At 46.5% G+C, this 27,084-nt stretch overlaps 1 protein-coding gene across 3 annotated transcripts in view; it reads left to right on the top strand.

The window, feature by feature from the left end:
• LOC135386211 (poly(rC)-binding protein 3-like) overlaps positions 1-27,084 on the top strand; it is a 286,711-nt gene that overhangs the window by 162,372 nt on the left and 97,255 nt on the right. For all 3 annotated transcript variants that reach the window (XM_064616010.1, XM_064616009.1, XM_064616011.1), the window contains one exon: positions 16,189-16,293. The gene's annotated coding sequence lies outside the window, so the exon portion shown is untranslated. The remainder of the gene's footprint in view (positions 1-16,188; positions 16,294-27,084) is intronic.

The raw sequence follows: 27,084 nt of genomic DNA, 5'->3' as shown, positions 1-27,084 counted from the left end.
AATTAATAATTTAGTTAATAATTAGGTTAAGTTAAGATTAAGTAAGTCCGTAACTATACAGTTACTTTACAGTTACTTCCCGTACAAGCCAGAACGGACAACCGTATGTGCACAGGCAAACAGTGCTTTATTTTCAAGATTGTTTTCAACTCAGACGATGCAATGCTGCTCGGTCAGGTGAATCTGAAGTATCATCTGAACGAGTTGCCTTTTACGAGTCACTAATCTTACCGCGCTCGAGTCCAGTAAAAGATGTCCCTGCCAACACTGAGGAGACCTTCCGCTGGTACACTTCGTGCAATTCCGGTGTTGAACAACACGAAGAGCTTTTTTAAACCCGGAAAATTATTCGGAGACGACGTGGGGCTGCGGTTGCTCTGTCTCCACCTCCGCAGTTCCTCCTCATTGAAGGACTGAGCCCGGAGCTGAAAGATGTCGTTGTCATCACCTTCTTTGGCTGACAGCACCACGTCGGCAGATAGTTTCTTCTCGATGGTCTTGCATTCCTCCGAATGCCTGCATCCCTTTCCACCCCATCGCGCCATGACGACTTCAATTTGGGGTGAAGAACACTCTCACGTAGTAACTGATTTACAGAAGCTAGTTACCGGTAAACTCGTAACTAGTTACAGTGAACAGTTACTTTTCAAGAAAAGTAACTATAGTCGTGTTCAACTTAAGAAGGAAAACAAATCTAGTCCGTCAACTACATGAGAGAACTGATGTTCTGAGGCTGGGACAACATAGAAGGGACAAATACATACAAAGCCTCAAATTGCCTAAGAAATTAACTATGAAGATGAAAGTCACTGAAAAGGTTAGCCAGCTGCACGACTCGAACCCACATCTTCTGTATTGGTAGAGCCCTGGACCGGCAATCCAGAAGATGTGGGTTCGAGTCCTACAGCTGGCTAACCTTTTCAGTGACTTTCATCTTTCATCCGTCAACTACATACGCCGTTGGAGATAAGGAGACTGAATAGCGCGCCAGGAGAAATACTGCAGCGCCTCCATGCGCCATAAGTAGGAGAGCGCACTTTCTGCTGCAGCGTAGTATCATGCGACCAGTTAACAGCCAATACGGAAGCAGAGTGAGTGTGGTGGATTACATTATCTGGCGCAGGGAGAGAGCGTGACCTCTCTGCGTCCGGCCATCCTATCTGCGGCGCAGTAATACACGGAGAGCTGACGGACTAGTCTTTTTTTTTTCCTTCTTAAGTTGGACACGACTATAGTTACAGTAACTAGTTACAAAATCTAGTTACCTTGCAATTACTTGTAACTGAGTTACTCCCCATGACTGCGTGTGTTTCTATAACCGCACCAAACACATATGCGGATACATAGCACATATAGAGGCTGCGCGATATGTGCATGCAAACCTTCGTATGAAGCAGAACTCACTTTACGTTTTTTGGGCTTACAACTACAGCTTAATTTTCATTTCATTTTGATTTCATTTCTCTGTCAGAAATGTGGTTCAGGCACAAAAGGCAAAGCCTGACGCAGACTTGTACAAAATACTGCGCAAAAGTATTTAAAATAAGATACTAAATACCCTACGGAAAAAGTATTTAAAATAGAGTACAAAATACTCAAAGCTCAAAGTAATTTGAGTAGAGTACTAAATACTCTAAGAAGTATTTAAGATACTCTTTAAAGTACTTTAGTATTAGCAGTAAGTGAAACGCGTATTCTGAACGTCGCCTTACAAATGAAAGGAATAAACTTCATGAGCCATGCATATCTTTCATTTGCAACGTCTTGGTGTCAAGTAATGTTTGGTGAACTTTGGTGAACCCAAGTAAACTTTGTTGATATATTCTGACCCAAAACTTCGTAATCCCTCCTGTATGTCGGTTCGGGTCTTTCATCCTCTGGTACGTGTTTATTGCTTTGATGACAAAAAATAAAAATACATGCCGGGAATATCTTGTACCTAATCCCCTGGTGATTCACCTGGCAATATCAATATGAACGGTTTTCTGACGAAGTTGGTTATTGACAAGCAAGGCCAGGCTTGGGACCAGCCTATTGTACAAGAGGATAAATGACAGATTCGCGAATTCCCGAAAAAAGAAAAAGAAGAAAAAGCGGGTTAAATTCCAGTGAGCTGAAAATCTCGGCACGACGGGAAGGGTGCTGGATATCGCTTGACGAGGAAGGAAAGTATTTTGAGTACTGAGTAGCAAATACCGAAATAAAGTATTTTAAATACATTAAGAATACTTTTCGCAAAAAGTATTGAGTAGAGTACCAAAATACAGGAAAAAGTATTTGATATACTGTATTTTGAGTACGTACTCAAGATACGTACAAGTCTGGCCTGACGTGGTGCCCGGACTATTCAGCTATATCCGGTTTGGAAGACATATCGATTCGACTCGAAATTCCCAATATAGAATTCCATATTCGTTCCGGAATTCGAATCAAATATACAATTGCGTACAAACTGCGGAGTTCGATAAATCTGAACATTCGCAGAGTCCCAAGTTATTCGCTGTATATAGGGATCCCTTATATCGCTCCTACGTCATTCTTCACGACACCGACCAGTCCAGTCAACACCCAGTTATCTCGAATTCCAACTTTAAAAAAAATTAAGTTATTCTCGAACCTCGCTCGACGAAGGTCCTCAAATCGAAGTGATCGCTCTCGACCCTTACGTAAAACCACGGGCTACTTATGAAAGAAAACGGAACGCGTCGAAACAAAAGCGGACGTTTTTTCCTCTTTCTTTCTTTTCTTTTTTTTTTTTTTTTCACGGCCTGCAGCTTAATTAACGAAAACCGAGTGGTGGGTGCTCAAGAGTATTTTCTCCTTCTCCTTTTCATCATCCTGGCGACTCTTTATGAAGATAAATTATATCTGGCCCGAGGGCATTAACTATTAGAGAGGTCATCAGAAATTGCGTGTTATTTCATTTTCTTCGCTCACCTGTAAATGCACGCGCGCACGGGAATCCCGAGGGGTAATGCGACATTCCTTCTTTGTTTCTTTCTTTCAACCATCTTCGTTAAGTGAAGGTCCCACTCCCTAATATGGAGGACATTAAGAAAATAAAAAATAAACTCAGCAGAACGAGCTAAAGGTGAAGTGGGAAAAGGGGATTCTAGCTTTAAAATCGACACAACAACGGGAAACATTTCAAGAGCTGAGGGACGGAAGCAGAAGCAATAATGGGAAGTGCTCTTTCCGCTAATTGCGCCGGCGACAAATGCTGTTTCCCTCATTAGTGACTGCAACAAATGCTTTCCAGTTGCTCCTTCTTGTCTTTCTTTCTTTTTTTGCGAACTCCCGGTGGACTTTTTTTTTTTTTACTTATCTATCGATTTATTTTTTTTGCGTTTGTGAGGTTGCATTCTTGCGTTCAGGCGTCATCGTGTGCAGAGCTGGTAATGCCGTAATAAGATTAGCGTGCATCCGAAGACGGCATTGTTGCGCTTCTCTCTCTCTCTCTCTCTCTCTCTCTCTGGGGGTGCTTGGCTTTTTCTTCTTCTCCTTCTTTCTCTTCGTTCAGTGCATAAACTTGACTTCGCTCGCTGCGAGTACTAGGGCTGTTATTCTCCGTTCCATTGTTTCCAATACAAGATTATGTACGTTACAATATGTTGTTCGCGTTAGTTAAAGGGTAAGCGAATTGTTGCATTGACGTCTCTGAAGGTCGTCTCAAGGTCGTGCTGGAGACTGGGAGGTGGTGGGTTCGAATCCTGCCACCGGCTGTGCTGTCTGATCCCTCGGTTTTCCGAAGATTCTCCACACGAATGTCGGCACAGTTCCCCTTGAAGTCGGCCCTGGACGCGTACTAGCCTTCACTAACACTCCTTCCTGCTGCCTTCTCTCCATCTGTCCACATCTGTACGCTGATTATAGCCACAGTTGATTCGCGGCTCTAACACTAAACTAAAAAAAAAAAAGAAAAGGTAAAAGTTGCGTCCATGTGAATCTGTTGTCCAAGTGTAACAGCAAGGACGGTAAGCGTAGCGTAGGCAATTGGATCCGCGAGAAGGTTGCTGCGGTGTCATCACGGCAGGCCGCTTAACCAATGAAGCTTGGGAGAGGTCATGTGCTCCTGATAGCCAATCGGGATTTTCGAGACTCTTACTTCTCCGACGTCACTGCTAAGCGTGGCGGCGCGCTCGACCTTCTTCGCCGCGGGGGCATATAAGGGACGTGCGCTCCTCTAGGTGGCGCGTCGAACACTGTGGCGACAGCGCCAAAGTGGTAAAATTGGAACTCTCCGTTCGCTCCCTGCATCGCCTTCTCGTCACTACCAACTTCACTGCCATTCGGAAAAAACAAAAAAAAACAACAAAAAACTAGATAGGGGAAGCAAACGAAATGTGGACGATTCTTGCAAACGAAACACAGCCGTTGCCCGTTTGCGGAAGCTACACGTCCGTATAGCGTCTTCTATCTCCGCTCCAATACTTTACTGCACGGTCCCTGTAGAGTCGCGACGTCGTCTTCTTCAGCAAGTCGCCTCACACGATTTCGAAGCTAATGAAGTAACGAACCTTTCAAGCTTCGAGTTCGCAAAAGTTTGCGAAATCCGAACTTTTCTTCAGAAAAGGTTTGTAGAAGTTCGACTGCGCATGCGCGCCGATCTCCTTACAGGAACCGGAGGCATATGTTTTTGACTCGGAAAAGCCGCCAAGTACTTGCGTTATGTTTAGATAAAGGGTTCTATATTTTTCTGCGTGCTATACTCGTAGTACATTTTGCACTAGCAAGGTAGATTGGAAACCTGAAAAGGAAAAAAAATATACATATATAATGCGAGTCACCTGCAGTCGCGTCTGAGAGACGCCGCCGCACAAGCTACCGTGTTTTCCTGTGTCTCGTTTGTCTTCGTAACATACGGTTTCAAACTATTCCGGAGCAGGCGCAGACAGACGACATAACGGGGTAGGTTGGATAGATGCGAATGCATTATTACAATCTCCGTTGCACATCCTGTGGTGGCGGTTATAAGAACTGTTATTTTCAGCGAACTTTCCGTAGTTGCCAGTGAGCGCCTGCGTGGTGTCTTTCTTTGTCGGTCCCTCCCCGTGCTTCACTCGTTTCATCTCGAACTTGTACCGACTACCCCGAACTAATGTTTTGACATAGATGGGTAGAAATGCAGCGAACCGGTAGAGATGTAGGAAGGGAGTTGCCTCAGGACAGAAGCCGCCGATATTTCGAACAGAGACTGTTCTTCTTCTGGGCCCAGGAGAAGAACAGTCTCTGTTCGAAATATCGGCGGCTTCTGTCCTGAGGCAACTCCCTTCCTAATGTTTTGACATGTTTGACAAACAGACATATCAGTTTTAAGAACTATATGCCAGTCGCATCGTTTTTAACTTTTCGTCAGAAAGGTCAAGTCTGCGAACCTTTGCGAACCTCGGCAATTTCTGGCTTGAAATTCGGAAGTTTGTCGAACCTCGCGAACCAGCGGGTTTCGACTGCGAGCTTACGGTTGGCGAAAAGTTCGCTATATCACTATTTCTAACGCACGCTTTCTGTGGCTACCCACGCCGGTCGGCTCCGTAGCTACGGCTGCCGAAAGCACGGTCGTGATTGGCGGATGCTTAGCTACGTCACGTCGTTTAAAGCAGGATAGACTTTGTTTTCTATAGATGGGCGTTGGCTGGACACCAACTATCGTACGTGTAACGTGCTTTTGTACACACTGCTTTGGCGCGCGGTGGTGGTGGGTGGTGGTGGTGATAGGGCTTGCCGGCCTCACGTATGTGGGCAACGTCACGACTCACGCCCTGGGGAAATGTGCGTCCTGGGCCGACTTGTAAGGGAACTGTGCCGACATATGTCTGAAAGCGTCTGAGGAAAACCCAGGAAAAACCCAAGACAGCACAGCCGGCACCGGGATTCGAACCCGGTGCCTCCCAGTCTCGACGTGACATGGCCAGCACGCTAACCACTGAGCCACGAGAGCTGGTTTGGCGCGCTGCACAATGCTTACACGATGCGCTTTAACACCAATACCAAAAAGGCAAGCGTTGTGGCGCGCGAACTAGGCCGCTGCGCCAAATAGAATGCCGGAATACTCGTTCATGTTCCCAGGCAACTTGAGGCTTGTGAATTGTATTTTTGTCCCTTTGTATGTTCCAGCCTCAGAACAATTATTTTCCATCGTAAATACTAATTTTTACTTTTATTTTTAAGCGAAGGAAAGTCCCGTTTCTTACCGACAGTATTTCGAGGTAGTTTGTGATAATCCTTTTAATTAATCTATTAAATTTTAATGTAATATAATATATATATATATATATATATATATAATATATTACATTATAAATTATGTATTGTTATACATATGATTATTGCTTTGTTGGTTATAATTACGCATTGTTATAAATCATTGTTACATGTTGTAAATTTCGAAATCGTAACACAAAGATACGCCTATAACGTGTACGTCCTTTCATACCTGTGCCATCGGAGTGCCTTATAGGGCCGTCTTATCTGCACCTATTATTGGACGCCGCTTTGCAATCGATCGCCGTGTCCAATCAAATTTTATGCTTCTGGCGTTTCGGTCATGTTTTTCCTTTACGCAGGTATCAGCGTCAAACATCTCGTTATGCACTCTCAATTAGAACTCCTCTGTTCCATTCCTTTCAATTTGTGTGGAGAAAAGATGCGATTTTAGGCAGCAATTAGGGACTGCTGCTGGGCTTTATATAGCTTCGCTCACCCCACCTTTAGTGCACCACGTAACGAATATAACCTTCACCTTAAAGCGACTCTTAAAAACGAAATTCGAAGCTTCCAACAAAATAAAGATTGACCGAACGAAAACGTACATTTTGTTTCGGACGAACGACTTTAAGGAGGGTCTTAATTGTCTCCGATGAACCGTGCCTGTTCCGACAGCCTGTCCACTTCGGATGTTTTTTTTTTTTTTGTTTTTTTTTTACTGATTTTAAGGGCCTTCCTGGTTTTTACCTTTCTTTTCCACCCTAAGTTCATCACCAGTGTCTCCAGTATAAGAACACACACACACAAAAAAAAAGGGAAGGAAACGACAAAATCTCGACAGTGATCCTCTCGAAGAAATTACCTCGAACATATTACAGCAGTCGCAAATTAGTCTTTCTTCTTCGCAATCAAAGTAACAAGTTTCGAGAATGGGCATCGATGTTCGCTAATTATTATTGATACCGCCTTTTTTTCTCTCTCTCTCTCTCTCTCTATCTCTCTTTCTTTTCGTCCTCGTTGTAGTTCTCTGCTACCATCATTTTTATCTGGCGCGTTACGTGTTTTAATTGATGGAAGCTTCGAAGGACCGCATTTTTCTTTTTGCACTTCATTAAGAGTATCGTTGGGAACTCTCTTTCGATGCTGGGGGGGACATTTTGATACCCAATTATTTCACTTATTTGTACGAAGCCTTCACGAAGGGTGGACGTTGCGCTATAGCGCACATTGTTGTCCGTGAAAGGAGCTTCGTACGCAACGTGAAGCTGCGTGGGCAGTATTATCTTATGTGACGTTACTGTAACGAAAATGATGTGCACTTGAAGAGCGTGGACATAAAGGCGGTGGGCTTTCCCGCATTGATGCCGCGCAATGCAGCGAAAGCACGCTTTACAGGAACAACTCACGTACTGACAAGTGCTTCAGGACTTTGACAAACACCTGTGAGATATTTACTTCACTTGGGAATTAATCCCAGCAGTTGAATTAATTCAATTATCACCATCATCAGAGAAGAAAATCACAGAAGTGTCGGTCCACAAGGGGGAAATCGCAAACAAAAAGAAAAACACTGGAGACTTCCTAAAATTTAATAAGGTAAGGTAAGGTAATATATACGTATTGCCGTGTTGAGTACTTCTTGTACCTGAAGAAGCGCAGACTCTGCGCGAAAGCTTGTACCTTATTAAATTTTAGGAAGTCTCTAGTGTTTTTCTTTTTGTTTGTGATTTTATCACCATCATCAAAATTGTTGTTGTTGCTGTTGTTGGATATCAGCTGCACGACCAAGCGGTGATACGACGCCAGGACCATGACTGTAGCGTGAAAAGCCTTCTTCAGCCGGAAACAAAAAAACTAAACAATCCAAAATGTCTGAGTGTCTACATAAGTACAACGGTTACAGTCACGGTAGCTTCCCGGTACTTACGTGGAATAAATATTTTCTGTTGTCACGGGACGAGCGGTATTGTTCACGTCAAAATAGTCGCCGAAAAGTACGGGGCCCACGCGCTCGCATTAAGTCTTCTTCTTTTTTTTTTTTTTTTTTTTTGTTCTACGGGCAGTTCATTTTCGCGCGACTATCACTGCCAATGGTTTCACGTGCGCTTCCGTAGTCATTCCCTTTGCGCTACGTTATCTGAGCTTTGGTTCCACATAGCGAGAACAACCGTACTCTCTTCTTCTAAAACCGGTCATGGCGCATCCCCTATGGAATTGAAACAGCCACTGCTCGTTATTTCTGACACTAAGATTTTGCTCCGTCCGCGGCTTCTCACTAATGAGACCATCTCAGGCTCGAGTCACGTGGTGTAGCATGTGGCGTGAGCGTCACGGTTGTTCCTCATTCTAATTAGTCGGACCCCTTTTCTTCCTTTCCCTCTATTCTCTCTCTCTCTCTCTCTCTCTTGCTACTGGTGTCCCTGATGCATGGATTTTGTATAATGGAGAACTGAGATCGTGGTGATCGGATATGCAATGAAGCAACGGCTGAAACGGGGAATACTCCGTAAGCGCACATGTCAGGAATGTTCGACAGTCGAAACCGAACATTTTCCTGCGAACATTACTACGGACAGAAAACATTGGAGTGTGTGGCATTGCATTTATTTGTGCGCGACCTTGAACTTGCTTTCTACTTTTTCACGCAAGTTTTATTGAGCACCTACATAGTTAAGGAGGTTGTGATACTTTGATATTGCTGGGTAATTATGTCGGCTACTGCGCGTCAGAAGAATGATTTTAAATATTTAGTTCACATTTAAGTGGCGCAGCTATATAATTACAGACCCTCCCATCCTGAGCGACGATGACGTCAGAGAAGTTATGCGTCCGCTCCTATTGACAGGGTGCTTCTCACGGAATAAACCAAGATTTTCCCAACTTCTTGGTTCACTTTTCCTTCGAAAACTGCGCTGCATATCTGCGGTATTGCCTGCGTCGACGTAATATTGTCTTAATAATGAGAAACAGCCCTAAGGAGCTTTTATAATTTAGTAATATAAGTGGGTCGGTGTTTAAATTAGAAAGTTGTACAGTAGAGCCCTGAGGGCTTTAACCCGCAAAAATGGAAACCGCAGCTGTTAACCACCGTGGCAAATCTCATGATCATAGTTATGTCGCAAGCAGCCTCTGAATTGTCATTACTATTGGCGTTCATTAATGCACCGTGCACAAAACCTTTAAACGAGTTGTGACGATTCGATATGTATGGTTCTGCACAGCATGCACGCATTGACAATTTGCTCGATACGTTGGGGAGCAGTACTAATTGTACGCGCCCAAAACGTATCGAGGAAGGCATTATGTTCATACGCGAGTCGAACTTGGCGAGGTATACACCTTTCAACACACGTACACGTCAAGCTCTGACGTCAGTGGAACGAAAGCTGCGGCCATTGGTAGTCGTAAGCACGTGACCTCTCCCGCGCTACATCATTGGCGGAGACTGTAATGTCGGAGCCCGACGAATTTCGGTATTCGCGGTGCCAATTTTCAACGGCATGTAGGTTTACATCGCTTCAAATAATTGTCTCTGGCGTGTCTTTGAAGGTAAAGTGCCTCAATCATTTTAAACTCATTACCAATGGGGACACCGATCCTGACGAAATGACTTTTGCGAAAATGGAGTTTCACCAGTACAACTCCGTTTTAATATGCTCCCCTAAAGGTTCCCGTTGCCGCCATATAGAGGCAACAGCTGGCGAAGCAGATTTCATTCGCGCGGGGGGTCTCCAAGTATTGATTGTGTGGTGAGAATTGGGAATAACCTCAGAGCTTTCCGTCGCTGGTAATGGTGAAACGATTAGGTCCTGACCCAGGAAATAACGTCGCCGTTTTTTATTTATTTATTTATTCCTTTAGCACATTTCTGAAACAGCTCGCGCGGATAAGGTCTTTCAGAAATTCATCGTCTCCGTAATTGTATCTGGCCATATGACGGCGGGGAAAATTACCTCATTCGCGGCATAAAATAGTACGTGCCGCACCTTTCGGCAACAGCGTTCGGCATACCTCGCGGTCCGTTATCAAGTTATGGGGTGCGATACTTTGCGAAGTCGAGGTTTACTTTCGGGACCGCATGTGGGGAATACAGCCATTCGAATGCACTGTACAGATTCGTTTTTCTGCTTATTGTTTTTATTTTGTCGGCGTTCCAATACGATAATGAAAACCCCGCGTGGTAAAAAGCACAGCTAACATTCTACGGACAACTTGTGAGAACATATTTACTATGCACAGTGTATATGAAGGATTGTCCTATTAGTTAATGGTTAAGTTAAAGGAGCAATGAGGTGACACTTAACGTCGCTCGGAATCCTGCCTCGTGTTTCAAGCTGTCCACCAGGGGTCACCGTGCAAAATATTTTCGCTCTGCGGTGCGTTATAGCTGTGCAATCGAATTTACAAAAAAAAAAAAAACTGTTGGAGAAAGCAGCCGCTGACGGCTGGCACGATCCTCGTGTGACGGGGAGAATGCCCCGTGACTTTTTCCTTTTTTTTTTTCTTTTTTCTTCTTCTCAACTCACGCGCCGCTTATACATGCTTGAGCCGAGTCGTCGTACGTCACTGGTCACGTGACGGGCGTAGCATACGTCACGACGTCCTCTCGTCCTGCGATGCGCTATTTTCACGAGATTTTTTCGAAAATGTGCGTAACAAAGCCCTCGCGCTAGCTTTGTTGGTCACTTGCGCTCACCGTTCTTTCGCAGGAACTCGTTTTATTCGTTGGAGAACACTCTGCACCGAAAAAAAAGAAAACTAAAAAAATTTAGGGGGTCACCTTAAGTGCTCCTTAACTTTTTTTTTGTTCCGTGTTAACACTGCGAAGCAACTGCGGCTATGAGCGGCGTACAGACGTGGAGAGAGGACAGCAGGAAGGGAGTGGGGGACAGAGAGGTGTGTTACACAACTGCGTGACAGCCTATATACAACGGTTAACAACAGTTATCCCGCATTATTTCACGGGTGCCGACGCCAGGAGAATGCCCGGCAAAGAGAGTGACACACGACGCATGCAAACGGATGGGGTTGTCTGGTGCGGAGTCTTGTCCTCCTCACTGTCTGTCCGTCTAGGAGTCGACTGCTAGACAGGATAGTCCCCACCTTATCCTTTGGTACCTCGACCATTAAATATACGTCGCGTGCAACTAAATGTTGAATTCAACGCCTTCGACTGAACGTACCTCTCGGTGGCGTTTTTCTCTACAAGGTTGGGATAAAAAGATAAAAACACTGAAACTTCCGTTTATTAGCGTACAAGCATCCATATAGTGAACCGCGTTTCACGAGGCACACAAATTATGAGGAAGCGGGATATTCACGTGAATAATTACGGGAGAGGAGGCACAAAAAAGAAAAACGCAAATGTGGCATGCCTGATGGAATAATATAGAAAAGGAATGAATACCTTCGCTGCACCCAATTCACTTCACGTCGTGCTGCCGTGGACCTACAGACCTTCATCCATTCGACTTGAGGGAGCTGCTGGGGGACTGGGGTGGTAGAGCCAAGACGAAAAGCGATCGTAGCCCAGGTGAAATTCATTACGGACATCGCGTTCATCGCTATCTTTACCCCTCTCCACGCGGACATACTTATTTACTTTCACAGAGGAAGGAGTGACTTGGCGTAGCCGACCCCTACGTGGTTGAAATGCAATATCTCCCGTGTTTTTCTTTCTATACCTCGCATTCCGTCTTCCCAGTTGTGCTTGGGATTTGCAAAGTTCATTGCGACAACGTGCCTAAGCAACCTGTACCACGCCGAGAAGGTTGACGTTCTGACCCGTTCGAAACTCACAACTTCTTCATTTAAGTATCCGTGCGGCTACTGTACGATATTCGATTCAAATTTTCTTTCTTCTTCGTTCTTGCATGATCTCCGTTCGACCTATCTCCTAAGATGGTTATTAATCGAATGCTTCTTTGGTACAACCCTCCTAGTGTATGTATTATACTGATGGGATGAAAGCCAAAAAGGGAAACATAGGAGAGGCCCGATTTCCATGAGCATGTAAAGGCTCGTCCGGGCAGTGAAGCGCAAAGTCTTTCGAGATTAGTTGGCTCCGTCGTAATTAACGGACGGAAATTGGATCCGCTCAGTGATGGAGAAGAACCACTCTAGCATTCGCATGACGCCATAATGCGAAAACGTGATACGCCTAACAAGTCCTCTATGAGCGCGTAATGATTATTTGCGAACAAAATGCAAACATGAACTGTACCGTTGCGCGCGGGTAAAGGCATATATGGCACAGAGGTCGCCGCTTCGAGAGCCAGGAGTGTTCTGGTTGGATAGCGGTTATATAGCAAGAATGCGAAACATTGGAACATGCACGTTCGACATTAAGCGTGTATTCGCAGGAGTGACATCCTCGCGGAATATCCTGGTGCGCGGATAACTGCTCACGGGGCGGGAGTTTCACCGCGTGTTATGTTGAGCATTCGCACGGTAGCGGAATAATCGGGAGAGGCGTACTGCGCACTTCGCAGACGACAGCGTCTGCGCATTTTTCCTGTCGTCTGCAACAGAAAAGGGAGTTTGTTGTAAACGCAAAAACGTAAACGCTATATCGAATGCAAAGGGCCTGTCCGCATAGTGATTAGACTAACGTTTCCGTGATGCAAGGCTGCTGGCTTTCGTCCGTCGCTTGCAGCGCCGTTGCGACTGGAAATGAAGACTAAAAAAAAAATAATATTAAATCAAAAACACGGAGGAATCACTTGTTCTAACCATGCTTTGTTGGTCATACTAAGAAAAAAAAAAAAGAACATGCTATCGCAAGACAACTCATTGCTTTCTTGTGAATTACTTTGCGACCTTTACCAGACGACGGAATGCTCACGCCGCTTCTCGTCGGCCGCGAGAGCAACGCAGAGCCGCAAAACCAGCTCTGCATGGCTTCGCAATTTCCAGTAAATAGAAAGCTCGCGCAAAACGCAAAAGCTGAGTTTGCGTTCTGGGCATGCTGAGCAAAGCTGCGATAACGCTATTTCTCGCGCACACAAAGCTCCTGAGCCCGCTATTCTAAAACTCCCTAATATCTTGTGGCTGCGCCGCGGCATATACGATATGCAAGTCGGTCAGCTGTCTGCGCAGCCAGCACCACCTAAAGAGAACGTCTGATCGCTCGAGCGACGTGACGTAACATTAAAAGGTCCGCCAATCACGACGTTGCTTTCAGCGGTCGTAGCTCATCACGACCACGCGTTCAGCTGCCGTAGTTATGGAGACGTGCCGCCATCAGCCGCATGGGCAGCCCGTGGTAGCCAGAGAAAGCCTGTGTTTCAAAATCGTTTGCGCCGATTGGTTGACAGATTGGCTGGCTTCTGCGATTGGCGGACGTGCGAAGGAGTGAGAGGAGGCATGAAGCAGGACTTCTGTATCTAATTGGCATTGGCGCAGCATTTGCCTCTCTCCCCTATTGCCCGTGGAGCAACCACATTTACCTCTGTCCCAAACAAAGGGGATAACATATCCAGGTTGAGGCGCACGTGGGTTCTGCGGTGGACCCATGCCGGTCTACGAATACGTATCCCCTTATTGCTGCCTTGTGAGTCACGTGGTTTCTCCAAATCTTGCCCGCTTCCATGCGCAGAAACAAACAGTCCTGGCGTATTCTTCACCTCAACAGTACATCAAAAAGCATTACGTTGAGCGCTGGCGCTTACGTAGCAGCAGAAAGTTATGACGTTTTACGCATCTTCCGCTTGAGTATTGCCTTGTCCGCTGGAGTCTTGTAAACAGAAATAGTGTTAAATAAAAGAACCAGAACCAGAGTATCCTAGGAACATCGGTCGTGTAAATACAAGGTAGAGAGACCGTGAAAAAGTCGTCCTCTGGAAGGATGTTTAATGCGTTCCTGAGCTCTTAATACATTCACCCTCGGGGTATGAACCATACATTGGTTACAATAACGAAGTTAATTACTAATAGCAACTATCCTACACCGCGGGTTGCTGGTATTCTGCTTCCATGTTCTAACACCGGCGCCGACGCGATGTATAGAAACTAGACGTCGCGTCAGAAGCAGGTTATCTTTCTCATTGGCGGACTAACTTGGAAAGGGGCAGTCAATGCAAGTGACGTCAGGTGTCGCTATTAAGGGGAAGGAAGGTGCGGCCTCTCGCCACTATTTTTGTCTGTAGACTGGGCCCGTGTGGAACGCAATGTGACAGAAATCGCGTATGTTTCAGATGAAAGTCATTGAGAACCATTCTCCGCAGAAAATTCAAAATTTTCTGGAGAATTTTTGCGTGGCTCCTTTGCTATGAAGCGTTAGAGAGAGAGGTGATACCCAGTCACCGTCGAACGTCAAACGTCACTCGAACTCGAAAAGTCGAACGTCACTTTGAAACTCGAAAAGTCGAACGTCACTTTGAAACAGCGGCTCCCAGCGACCTCGCATTTCCGCGCGAACTTCGATCACCTCGCGTGTGTTACGTAATATGCGTTTGAACAAAACAGTGGGCGTTTTCCGGTGGCGCATCGATGGTTTTGTTTGTTCCCTTGGAAACGAGCGAAGCGACACTAATTATTATATTTTCCGTCGTGAATGAAGCTACTGCCTCATGGCAGCGTCGACTTTGAAGGCTAAAGAATGCCTAACACTTGTCATCGGATAATCAACTCTGAATTTCATTGGACAAAATGCATCGTGTTGAACTTTAAAGGCTCGAGCAGCAAGAGTCGGCTCTGAGGGGGTTTGTGTTTTTCAGCATCCTCTAAGGCTCTCTCCAACTGTTCAAGGGACGAATGCTCGTGTTTAAAAACGAGGAGAACGACGCAGAACGTGCGCAAAGAGAGACCTGCATGAAGCAAAAGGAAGGCAGCGCAGTTTAGGTATTCGCGTGTACAGTGTGTCCGCGCTGGAAGGACCATGTTGTCCTCCGGAACTCCCGCGCAGTGATACCAGCCCAGTGGAGAATTTCCGTGGGATCGTTGCTTTAGAGATGCGTCAACTCGTCAGCATGTCGAAGATGTTTGTTCACCTGCATCACGTACAAGTAATAACATAGAAGAACAAAATAGAAGACAAGCGAGCTGGTGCGTAGACGAAGTGAACAACATTTCCCTGAGTCTAAGGACAGGATGAGGGTCAGCGGACAAGAACTTGACACGGAGGCTCAACTCACAAGAGTATCAGTGTCATGTTCTTGTCCGCTAACTGTCGTGTTCACTAATAACATAGACGTGCTTAGGAAGGTAGACTTCCTTAGCTTCGGAATTTGTGGGTCTGTAGAGGACACAGAGCATATCATATTGTTCTCTGGGCGATATCGGCGGCACCTCCCGGCACCTTAGCTCGAATGCGGACAGCCGACCTTTTGGCGCGGCAAAGGTACTGACCTCCGACCGAACACTTCCATGCCTTGCAGGCGTTTTGTGCGGGGTGATGTCGGGGCGTCTAGTCGGGGGTGAATGTACTTTGACTGGCTGACTCTGCTGTGGCTAACCATCTGACATATGTGAGACGCGACCATGTCTGCCGTCTTCTTTTTCGTTTCTCTATTTAGTTTATTATCCGTGTATTCACACGAGCGACATACTCACGGAAGATTCTAGCAGAAGAAAAAGCGAAAATACTGCTTACAGTGCCGAAGTTCCGTTACGTGTTATGTGAGCATTCGCACGGTACAGAATATCGGACGTGGCGTACTGCGTATTTAAGCAGACGACACTTAACAGACGACGCCGTCAGCGTCTTTTCCTGTCGTCTGCTACGGAATATCTTGTGCTTGTGGCGCAGGATATTCCCCACGGTTAGCAGCGTACATGAAGACACGATGTTGTGCGCTCGCGTTCACCTGACAGCAGAAAGCTATGACGCTTTCCGCATCTTCCGCTTCTGGGGGAATGTCGCTCGTGTGAATACACGGTTAATTATCACTTCACTTACTTCGATCCTTAATTGAACTGTCCCTTGTGAATGTAGATCATGAGATATTAGAAGAGTGATGTTTATTTTATCTTCTCCCGTTTTAGGAATGGCCGAGTGAAGCGGGACGACCGATTCTCCTGTGTTTCATATTCCCCACCTGAGCGCTGTTTCCCTTCGGCTTTGTCTCGTTCTACGCCGCCGCGCCTCAGGTAAGGCCCAATTACTCTGCTTTATCGAGTGCCTTCTTCGTGTCAAGGTCGGTTCTATCGCATTCTTTCTGCGGTTACCTCCTCCGCGATGACACCCCTCATGCTCGAACGGGGACGCTTTTCTGGGAATCTTCCGTCGCAGAACTCGAGCCTGTCTGACGGCGAGCCGTGCCTCACTTCTATTGAGGAGCGCTATTAAATTAACAATTGGCGCCCCACGTTGGGCGCCAATTGTGGAAACCTGTGTTCCCACAACCTCGGGGCGTCAGCCCGTCCGTTCCGTCGCCAAGTAAGACACAGCGAGCGAAAATGCAGACAACAATAGCAAAAGTTTTCCCACAATGTGTATCTTTATCGTCGCGTTGAGGCTCGAGACAGCCGTTAAAACAAACAATCTCGACCTCTGTGTACTTTTGTGCTACAATACAGAGAAATAATCCCTTGTGGAATGTTCCCTGGACAAGTAAGGTTTCATGAAAACGTTTGCGAAAAGTGTTTTGTATGACATATAACGTGTTTGTACAGCGCAATCATCTTTTGGTTTCTGGTACATATAGGATAAATCCTGTAACACACGTCTCAAAGGTCGCGCAGGAAAGTGCACGTCTCAAAGGTCACATTCCATGTTCAGTAAAAAAACTTAAAAGCCGCTCTGTGTGTCGTACCTTACTGGAATCCCGATCACCGTGCAGAGCAGGCACAAAATAACATGATCGACTGATCGTTCATAATTCAAGTCGGACGCGCTTTTCGAGACTTCGTCATCGGCAAATTCCGCTTTCTGTTATAGGAATCACTGGTGATGAAAATTCCCTGTCGGACATCCCCACCGCGTCACCAATGGCATGACCACAAATACTTACGTCATTCTAAATCCGCGCACAGTGTGATCCAGCTCTCTTTTTTTTCTCTCTCTCTCTCTCTTGCGCAAACATTGTACAGCACAATTGCAGAGTATGGCCTGGTTTCACCAACGCTGGTTAACTTTGAACAAAGACAAAGGGTTGCTAAAACTTGAAGTTACCGCGCAATTTTTTTTCTTTTTTTTTTACAAACGTGAGTTGGTGACGGGATGAACGTTCCAGTGACAATAACTCCCTTTAGCGAAGCAGAGTAAGCGTTAAATTCAAGTTAAGGGACCGTTGATCTCAGTTCAAATGTTAATCGGCATTGGTGAAACCGGGTATATACGTTGCATATATATACGACATTAAACTTGTACGTTCCTTCGGAGATTAGTCCGCAATTTAAAAAAAAAAATTCAAACCGGAAGAAGTAGGGTACACTAATGTTCGAGCCACGGAGCTAATTGATCGCCCAGCCATTTCCATTCATTCTGCCTTCGTCACTTCACGGTCTATTTTACTCCATGCAAATCTACGCCTGGCTGTAGCGGTGCACCGTCTTCCATTATGTGGCGTCTCGGTCTGCCTACCTCTGCGTCTGCCCGATAATACGTTGCGTTCCCTATCGCATTCCCCGCACAACTGTACGTGCCGCCTTTTCATTCCGACTTAAAATTCGCCAATCGGTGAAGAGTCCGACAGCTCCGAAATCGCCAGTGGAATCTGTACGGTTTTCCCACGTTTGTATCGCGGCCGCGGATTGCACGCGGTCCCAGCGGCGCTCGTTATGCCTTCGTGGATTGGCTGGATTCCGCAGGACAGAGATAAAGGGACGCTCCTCGGGAGTTTACCGGGGAGGACGCGATGCCCCAATGGCGTATACAGCCGTGCCATTTAGATTGTGAGCGAAGATGAAAGCGAGTGAGTGTGATAGGCATCTTGATAGCGGCGGGGAAAATGAGTGGGAGGGGAGGGGAGGGTTGGGGGTTCTCTTCGGATGAGTTCTCGCCGTGGAAAATATGGGAATATCTGAAGGACGCACGACGACAATCGAATGCAAGGCTCGTCTATTTATGTTTTTTTTTTCGACTTCGCGTTCTCAAACCGTCCATCTTAGGAGCATAATTATACGAAGGAATTTGGGCGAAACTTTGAGAGAAGTAATAGCAAATAATGAATGCTTAAAATTTTTAAGCCTGCCGTTAAACAGATTTAAGAAAAATGCCTTGGGGAAATCTGACAAAAACAAACAGACTACTATAAGCTAGTAGGAGTGTACATGCAAAGGAAAAACTGAATGCAATCTTTGAAATGCATTGTAGTAAAAGTGTCATTCACAATTTTACGAGTGGAAGAGTTACGCCGGCCACCAGTCAAGCCCATCGAACGCGCCCGATCTAGTTTTCAGAAAAAGACCACCTCTCTGCAACAGCGCGTTCAACTTCACTTCCTTGGCAGCTCCAAACGCGAAAGCATTACGATCTTACGTCCCTTATCTTATCCCTTATCTTATCCCTCGCACGTGCCACCCACGTGCAAAAAGCAACTTTTGGTGATAACGATGGGAAGAAGAAAAACGAAGAAGTCGCGACAATGTCGACTGGCCACGCTGATGCACGTACATTACATTAGATAACAAAATCAGAATAAAACAAGAAAAGAAAAGAAAGAGGAGGAAGGTTGATGTTGATGTTGGCGAAGAAAAATAATTGGGAGAGATTAAATAAATTCATCACACAACAAATTCTGCTACTGCCATAAACAGACCCTCCCTCCCCCCTCCCTCCCAAAGGAAAAAAAATAAAAGAAAAACCCGGCGCTTTCGCGATAAATATCGGCCAGAGGCCAAATCGTCGGTCAACGCGGCGCACAATGAATCACACGGTCCTAATAGACTGACCCGCAACGCACTGCTCTGAATAAATGTCGCAAGAGCTGACAAGGCAGCATCTCTCTTGTCAGATGGTCAAGGACCCAGCACTTTTACGAGGTCAAGGTTGCGGTTGTCCAGTAGGTCGAGAGCAGATTTCATGGTAGCTCTTTGAGGTGTGCATCTATAGAACACTGCACGAGAACGTGCTCAGCGTCCTCCACGGCTGCACAAAATGTACAGTTTGCTGAATCAGCCTTCCCAGTTTTATGGACAGATTGGCGCCCGTTCGGAACGTTCAGACGGAACCTGTGCAAGAGCGTCTGGATAGACCGAGGTAACGTGAACGGAACTCTAAATTTCAGTTCCGGGCCTACTAGATGGAGCAATGAGGAGTTCCCGTCGCCTTGTAGCCATTGCTGTCTATATAGTCATAGTCTGTGTAAGAGACCTCAATATGAGGAAGGAGGACGGTAGTTACTAGGAGAGTGCGAAAGCTCAACCGATGTGAATCCCCGGTGGGGAACACCCGCCGAGTGAATGTCTACCAGTCGGATTCCTTCAAGAAATCGCCCCAGTGCTTGCAATACGGCCACTTGGTACAGCTGCGTTGGCCAATCTCCTATAGATCGGGGACCAGGCGTTGGCCTGACCAGGCGCGTAGGCGTTAGCCAACCTTCCTTATCCCAGAGATAAGTCGCTCAGAGGAGCCCAAGCCACTTGAAGACACTTTCGGCGTACTTGGAACACACGATGAGTACGCATATGCTCTCTACGTGTCTTCCGCATGCCAACCTTTCCGAACCGTGCTCTCCGGATCCCTTCACGAGCTGGACTCTCGCTACCCCCCCCCCCCTTTCTCACAAAATTGCTTGGTCCCTGGCCACATCCAGCCCACAAACGCTCTGCCCTCAAAGCTCTCTTGACCTTTCTGGATACCATAGGACTTCGATCGTTATTGTGCAGGGGCTCATTATTTCATTCCCCGCATCACCACCAGCAATGGGGTAGAGCATCGCCCCTGGCGATGAAACTCCCCGTTCATCATCTCACAATAAAGTTGTTGTTGTTGTGTCTTCCGCAACGACGCATTCGCTACAGCTATAGGGGGAGAGAGGTTTTAAGAGTTTTGAGTATCACAGTCGAGCATTGTACGGGACATTCCGTTGTAGCCTACGCAGGAGAGTTTGCTGAGGATGGGGGGGCTGGAGGAACTCGGAAACATAGCTCAAGGTCAACCTTGTACCATTTCCCCGCTGTATTCCCCGCCACAGTGGCCAGGGATCCATTGAAACTGGACGTCACGCCCTTTTGGGACTGTAGTGTCCGTAAACGCTTTCACTGTTCAAACATGTTTAAAACAGCTTTTAATCGGAGAATCCCTCGCTCAACAGTGGGAAACTACGAACTGAATAACAGTGTACGGACGGGAGCGATAGTTAAGCCAAATCCGATTAGGAAGGGCGGCCACCACCGCACGGCCTTCCGCCTCCTCCCCAACTCCCGGCGACGTTTTAACAGCAGGCACGACGGGCAGAGTTGATAATTTAGAATGACGAGTCCCACCGACTTGATGCAGCAGCATCAAAGTTTAAGCGGCAGCCCAGTAGCGCGTAATGTTGAAAAGTAGTCTGCTCGCCTTGCAGTATTCAGTATGCGCGCAAACGTTTATTACGGCTCCTTTTATGAGAAACCTGCCAGCCTTGATGACTAAGTAATGACGGTTGTAGCGCGGGAGTCCCACAAAACAGTGAGCAACGACACCCGGGTACGTTCGTTCCTTAGAAAAACGGGCATCTTACGTGAATTTATGAAACCTCGCGTCACTTTATGGACCTTCGTGATGTGCGCATCTGGTCCAGGTCGTGTCCCACGTGAAATGTAACGGTGGGCTATTAACATCGCCGGGACGCGCGTACGTTATGTATGTAGGGGGCTGTTAAGCGTTTCGGGGCGAGTTGGTGCCTTAAGTGTGTGTACTGCACACTGCTGGAAAGTGGTTGTGTATGCTCTCAAAATGGGTGTCGTTGAGTATATGGGAACGCCGTATGGGAGCTGTTCTCGATGCTACTCTAATATGGAACGCGATTGCCTTAGCATGCTGCCTTTCATGGCAGTATACAGGCCGCGATGAAATAGCTCGTCTCCGGTAAAGCTTATGGCAGCATTCTTTGGAATTATACTTGGTGCCAACAACTAGGCAGATTAACCATTGAGGTCACGAGACCACAGTTTAAGGGAGACTCCGGGATAATCCGAAACTATTATAATGGCTGTGCAAATAAGTTAGATACATTCTTCTGAAATGAGAAATACAGTTGGTTTTGGCAATCGGGAACTCGTTAGTTGCCAAAAAGAGCTGGGAAGCTCAAAACGAAAACGAAACTTCCGAAGGTTCCCTCTACTACCTTCTGTACCATGCGTGACGTCACCGGTATTCTCGTGTGGGCCACCGGCTGTTTTTCGGGCACGCGCTTTGTAACTTCTTCGTGTCGCGTGGATGACCAGTCGTCTGCTTCCTCGATTTCGTTCTAAAATATTCGCCAGCGGTAGCAACAAAACCTACAGAAAGTCGTACGCGAGGAATACCGGTGAGGTGAAGCACAGTGTTGCTGGACTGCTTTTCCACGCAGGAGCGCCTAATCACTGAAAAGGAAAATCTTCACTTTCTAATCATCTGGGCCACTTGGGGATGTGAAATTGTATTCACTGAAATATCATACGGTACGGATTGATGTCACACTGTTACCTCAACACGTTTTTGATGCGCAGTCTCCCTTTAAAGGAGTACAGAGGGCCATCCAAAAAAAATTCAGATTAAGACATCTGATGAGAGTGTGTGTGTCATTATACCGAATAGCGCGAAAGGTTTTGATGTGTGCAATTTGTTTCCCAGAAAAAAACCTACATAAACGTAGCTCCGCGCCTTCACCCTTAACTCGCCACTCCAGCTATAACGAGGATGAGGAGGTATGATGGCACGTCACCGATGACGGCATAAGGAGACTCGTTCTGGTTTGCCGATCAGTGGGGGTCAGCGCATTGTCCCTTTGCCGCCGTAAACCTGTTTTGCCAGTTTTCCCGGAGAATTGGGGATAGAAGGAGCGGCCGAAGCATTACCGAGCAAGGAGAAAGGCTTTATCAGAACCCCGAACAGCCGAGTAGCAGACGACAGCGGAGTAGCAGACAACATTTTTCTAGGCCAATCAGCGAGCGTTCTCCTTATAGCGTCAGCGCGAGGTTCCAGGCAGATCACAGGCTGGTACTGCTCTTCACCACCGTTGCGCACGGTCGCTTTTTGCGGCGTATTTTAAATTCAATTTCCGCGATAATTATGACTCGGTGGTGTAAATTACTTCGCATGGTGCATCTTACTGGCAAACTTAACAGTTTTATAAGAAGAAAACTGGGTGTTAAAAATGACTTCTGTGCTACTTTAAGGCCAGCTCTCTTGTGGTAGCCCCTATGGTTCCTAACGACTGGGTGCTGCCTGGGCTGTCTTGACGGATCTTCCGCCAGACTTTTCAGACGAATGTCGGCTGAGTGCCTCCCGATTGAGTTCGGCCCACGGTGCATACTTATACTTCTTCATGTTGTCCTCTCTCCGTGTGCACATCTCTCCAAACTCGATGTTGCCAACGACATAACGTACACCCGCTTGCGTGTTTTACTTTATTTTATTTATTTATTTGATTTTATTTATTTCCAGAACGCATCTGGAATACATCTTGCCTGCATTCTTCTTATATGCTCTGAGAGGATCTTTGACTTGCGTGACACTCAGACACTTGCGTGAACCTTATCGGTATACTATATATATATATATATATATATACTATGTATGTATACTATATATATTCTATATCACTATTAGAGAGTTTTTAGCAAAGTGCGTCCTCCCGCACGGTAGATTGCCGTCGAGGCGGGCACGCAACTGCGCATGCTCAGATGACGTCACCCTCACCGTATCTCTCCGGCCGTCGCCGGAGCTCCGCTCGCTAGCCGCCATTACCAGAGCCGTTTACGGTAGCAATCTTCAGCATGGCTGTGTCGTCTGCTACGGTCGCACCTGCTAGAAAGCGATTTACAATCGCCGACGATTTACATCTACTCCGCGAGGTGCTCGCGGAGAATCCTTATGAGTCTCTGGCGAAATGGGCTTCCATTACGGAAGTGGTAAACATTGTTTCCGGTAAAACCTTCACAACGAGATGCATAAAAGAAAGGGCAGAGCTCCTCCTCTCGCAATTCGGGATACCAATGCCGTTTCCAGAACAAAAATCCATTCGATAGGTCGTCCACAAAAAAATTTGGGAAGGAAAACCATTATATTCTATATTTTGTTCATCGCGCATCTCAGAGACGCGTCTTACCCTTCGCCCCCGGTGAGCGCGTCTCCGGTTCACTCCGGTTTACTAATGGCGAATTCGGGTGGTCATTTCGTAGCAAATCTTTTTGCCAGATCTCGAGCAGTCATGTTCGCTTGGTCAAAATGAAGCAAATCTCGCATGTTGGCGTGGCGCTTTCCAAGCGCTCGGAATTTGCCAGCTAGCACTTTTTTTTTGTCCGGTCTCAAAACGATCGAGCAGCAGATTGCTCAACTGTATCCGGTGTCGTCACATCCGCACTGCAACGGTGGCGAGTGCCCTCATTGGCCCGCATGTTGAAATCACGTGGTTTAGCAGACGACAGAACTCGAAGACGGGCGACCGCGACACCCCTAGCGTGATCCAAGTGCCTAAAAACGCTAGGTTCCTAGCAATCATGTTCGGGTGGCAACGGTCACGTGATCCAGCTCGGTCGCCGACCTAGCAATTTCCGAGCGCTCGGCCGTGTTGCTACGAAATGACCACCCGAATTCGCTATAAAAGTGCCCGGTGTTGCCCCGGATACGATCGGTTCGAAAATCACCGTATTTGTTGCCGATCGGGAGCTGCAAAATCCGATTTGCTAAAACTCTCCATTGTCGTCCTATATCTTCTATACGGTTGCACGTTGGCACGCACTGGTCGCCCATCCGCAGAGCCCAAACTTGCGCGTTGAAATTTGGTGTCGTTAATCTGTTGAACCGCGAAGGAAGTAACCTGATGCCAGTATCCCCAAAATTAGCCCTTGGCGCGGCGTGATGGAGGCCTCCCATTGTTCTAGATGGCTCCTTTGTGTGCTCCTACATGTACACGCTCCGTCTGAGACCGTAGACAAAATGGCTGCGCTTGACGTAAAGTGATTAATCTGGCTGTCGGCGAAAAATAAGCATCTGTGCCACCTGACTGGTTTTGTCAGTCCCCTGTTGAGAGTGATCCTCTTTTGTGCTCGACTTTAAATTCCTTTCCGCATACAAGGATGCGCGGGTTATCGCTGTGGTCGGACGGAAAGCGATTCTACTCTAAATTTGGCGGTTTCTTTTTCCGTTTCTGTTTCAACAAGCTTCAAACTGGTGTCGAGATCTTCCGCGAGCCGTGAATAGTCGGATAACTGGGCTTTTTATATCTATGTACGCGTATAATTACACAGCTTCGGATGACTCTTTTGTTACTACTCAACTTGATTCAGGGCAAATAGCGATCGAATGCACTAGGAACGTGCGACGAAAAGAAAATGGCTGGTGGAACCTGTTTGGCTATCCTAAGCCGCACGAACCAAGCTTTGATCAGTACTTCGATAAGGCTTTGGTGGGACGATATTCATTCTACCGGTGCATCCGAGCAAGCGCATCATAACATCATGACTCGTAGTTAAAATAACCGGAAATTTTATGTTGAATACAATCCTAAAAATTATATAACACCGACTGCGTGTCATGTTATGTTATGCATGTTATTCATGTTATTTCTGTTACTGCTATTGTTGTTTCCTGGCCAAGGTACCTCGTCAGGCTTATGCCTTTTGTACCTGGCCCACATTTCTGCGGAAATGAAAATAAATATAAATAAATAAAAAATAAATAAAAGAAATAACTCATCACGCACCGTAGTTGCGGTTAGTTCGTGAGGCAAGATTGAAAGGCTGCTGGATCGAGACCCGTTACGCGTTCTCCGCGACATTCTCTGGGACATCTAGGGACGCTTTCAAAAGTGTCTCCCCGCAGGCGCGGTATGCCGCAATCGGCAGAGCCGGGCGTTCACGGAAGAAATCTGTAATCAGAGGTGTCAACTTCCATTGGAGGTATATTTTCCTTGAACTTCGTGAACTCCATGCGTTCACCTTCCTCGCTGGCCTATAATTTAAACGTTGTCGTCGCTCACGTTCAAGAGTCATGCCGGTTACTTTAGCAAACCACCATATTGGCTGGCTGGATGAAGGTAAGAAAGACGGGACCGCAGCTATACTTCCTGGATGCTGCACTCTGAAGGGAACAACTCCACTTTTTCGGTTACTCTTACTCGCTTCCTCCTGTTTCCTTCGTTGCACGTTTTTTTCTAACTGCCAGTCGCAGTCAATGATGAATGCGCCAGGACTGACGGGTAACAGACGTACGTTCTCATTTATGTTTCTCTTTTATTTTTAAATGTGCAGTATACTTGGGCAGTTCGTATATCAAATACTTAATGGTGTCATTCGTCCGAGGCGTAACGGGAATGATTTCGAAGCTGTACGCGTAGAGTCAAATGCCTGTACGTGCTACGTTTTTCATCCGGCTTTACGAGAGCGACCGTTACATAAAGAACACGAAACGGGGCGGAAATACTCGGGATATTGCCGGCTGTGGTTCTGCGAAATAGAACGCTGTGGTGCGCCTTTCGGATTCGAAAAACATGAAATGCCTCGAGCATCGATTCGAAGCGCAGAGTGCTCTGTCGTTGTAGAACAGTGTGAAAATACTTTAGAAGTATTGTTGTTCAGGTGCTAGCACTGGGGGAATCGGATACTTCCCCTTCCTACAACCGAAAGTATAAGCCGAAATCTAATCCAGTCTACTTTAACGTTGCGATTACCGTATTTTCCGGTGTATAACGCGCACCCGTGTATAACGCGCACCCCTAAAAACGGACCGAATTTGAAAAATGTTCGATGTATAACGCGCACCGCAATGGTGCTACAAGCGTCTGTAGCGTCACCTGTATACACAGTAAACCAAAGCGGTGTATCATATATGCATATGCTATATTTGAAGCACATTTAGTCAAATCAACTCCGACGCAACAGCGTCGCTGTCATAATATACAGTGAACCCTCGTTATTATGACCATGGTCGTTCGCGAAAATTTTGGTCATAATGCGGAATTGTCATATTAACGGGGGAGATTTGCGGAGGTTTCACTGCATTGTTCCCCAGGAGTATGGTCATAAAGCGCGTATGTCGGATTATCGGGAGTCATATTAACGAGGGTTCACTTGTACTTCAGTCTCCTCAGTGCTTTCCGTTTCGCGTCCCTTCTCAATCACGCCATTCTTCTGAAATGAATTCCAGATTATTGACTGCTGAATAGCGTCCTTAAGCAGCAGCATGAAGTTCAGTTCCCCTTTCGCCGGTTTTGTCAATTGACCCTAAGAGATATGGGAGAAAGCCACAGCACACTCTCGAAGAGGCTAGAATTTGTACGTCACCGACCTCAAAAAGGAACTCTGCAGGAAAATATTTCCGTGTATAACGCGCACCGTTAAATAACGCGCAGAACCCCTTCAGAACACTTTTTTACTGTACCAACGCGCGCGTTACACACCGGAAAATACGGTATATTGCAAAGCAGACCGCGAAATTGCCCGGAAGCTATAGTCGTGAATACGTAATCGTGCTCACTGGTCACTGGTGGTCCAAATTATTTAGTTTACGGAGTTCATACGGGCAGTGGTGATGGCGGTAACGTCGTTATCTACCGAGCACTTTGCATGTCATTATGGCATCTAACGCCTCATCATGGCGAGGAAGCATATGCGTCATTAGTAGACTTCGCGGGGAACCTTGGCGACAGTTGCCTTAGAGGGTTTAAGGAAAACCCGGGGCAAACACCCGAAAACAGCAACAAATAAACGATTGGAGTGTTTGACCTCTGGTGGGGTGCAGTACCTGCCGTATTACATCTGAGACTTTAGAAAGAAGATGAAGTGAACACGGAAAAATTGAGGTGTCCTCTT

The sequence above is a fragment of the Ornithodoros turicata genome, chromosome 2 (genome assembly GCF_037126465.1).
Source record: "Ornithodoros turicata isolate Travis chromosome 2, ASM3712646v1, whole genome shotgun sequence".
In the NCBI taxonomy this organism is placed as follows: domain Eukaryota; kingdom Metazoa; phylum Arthropoda; class Arachnida; order Ixodida; family Argasidae; genus Ornithodoros; species Ornithodoros turicata.
This window is presented reverse-complemented; position numbering and strand designations above follow the sequence as displayed.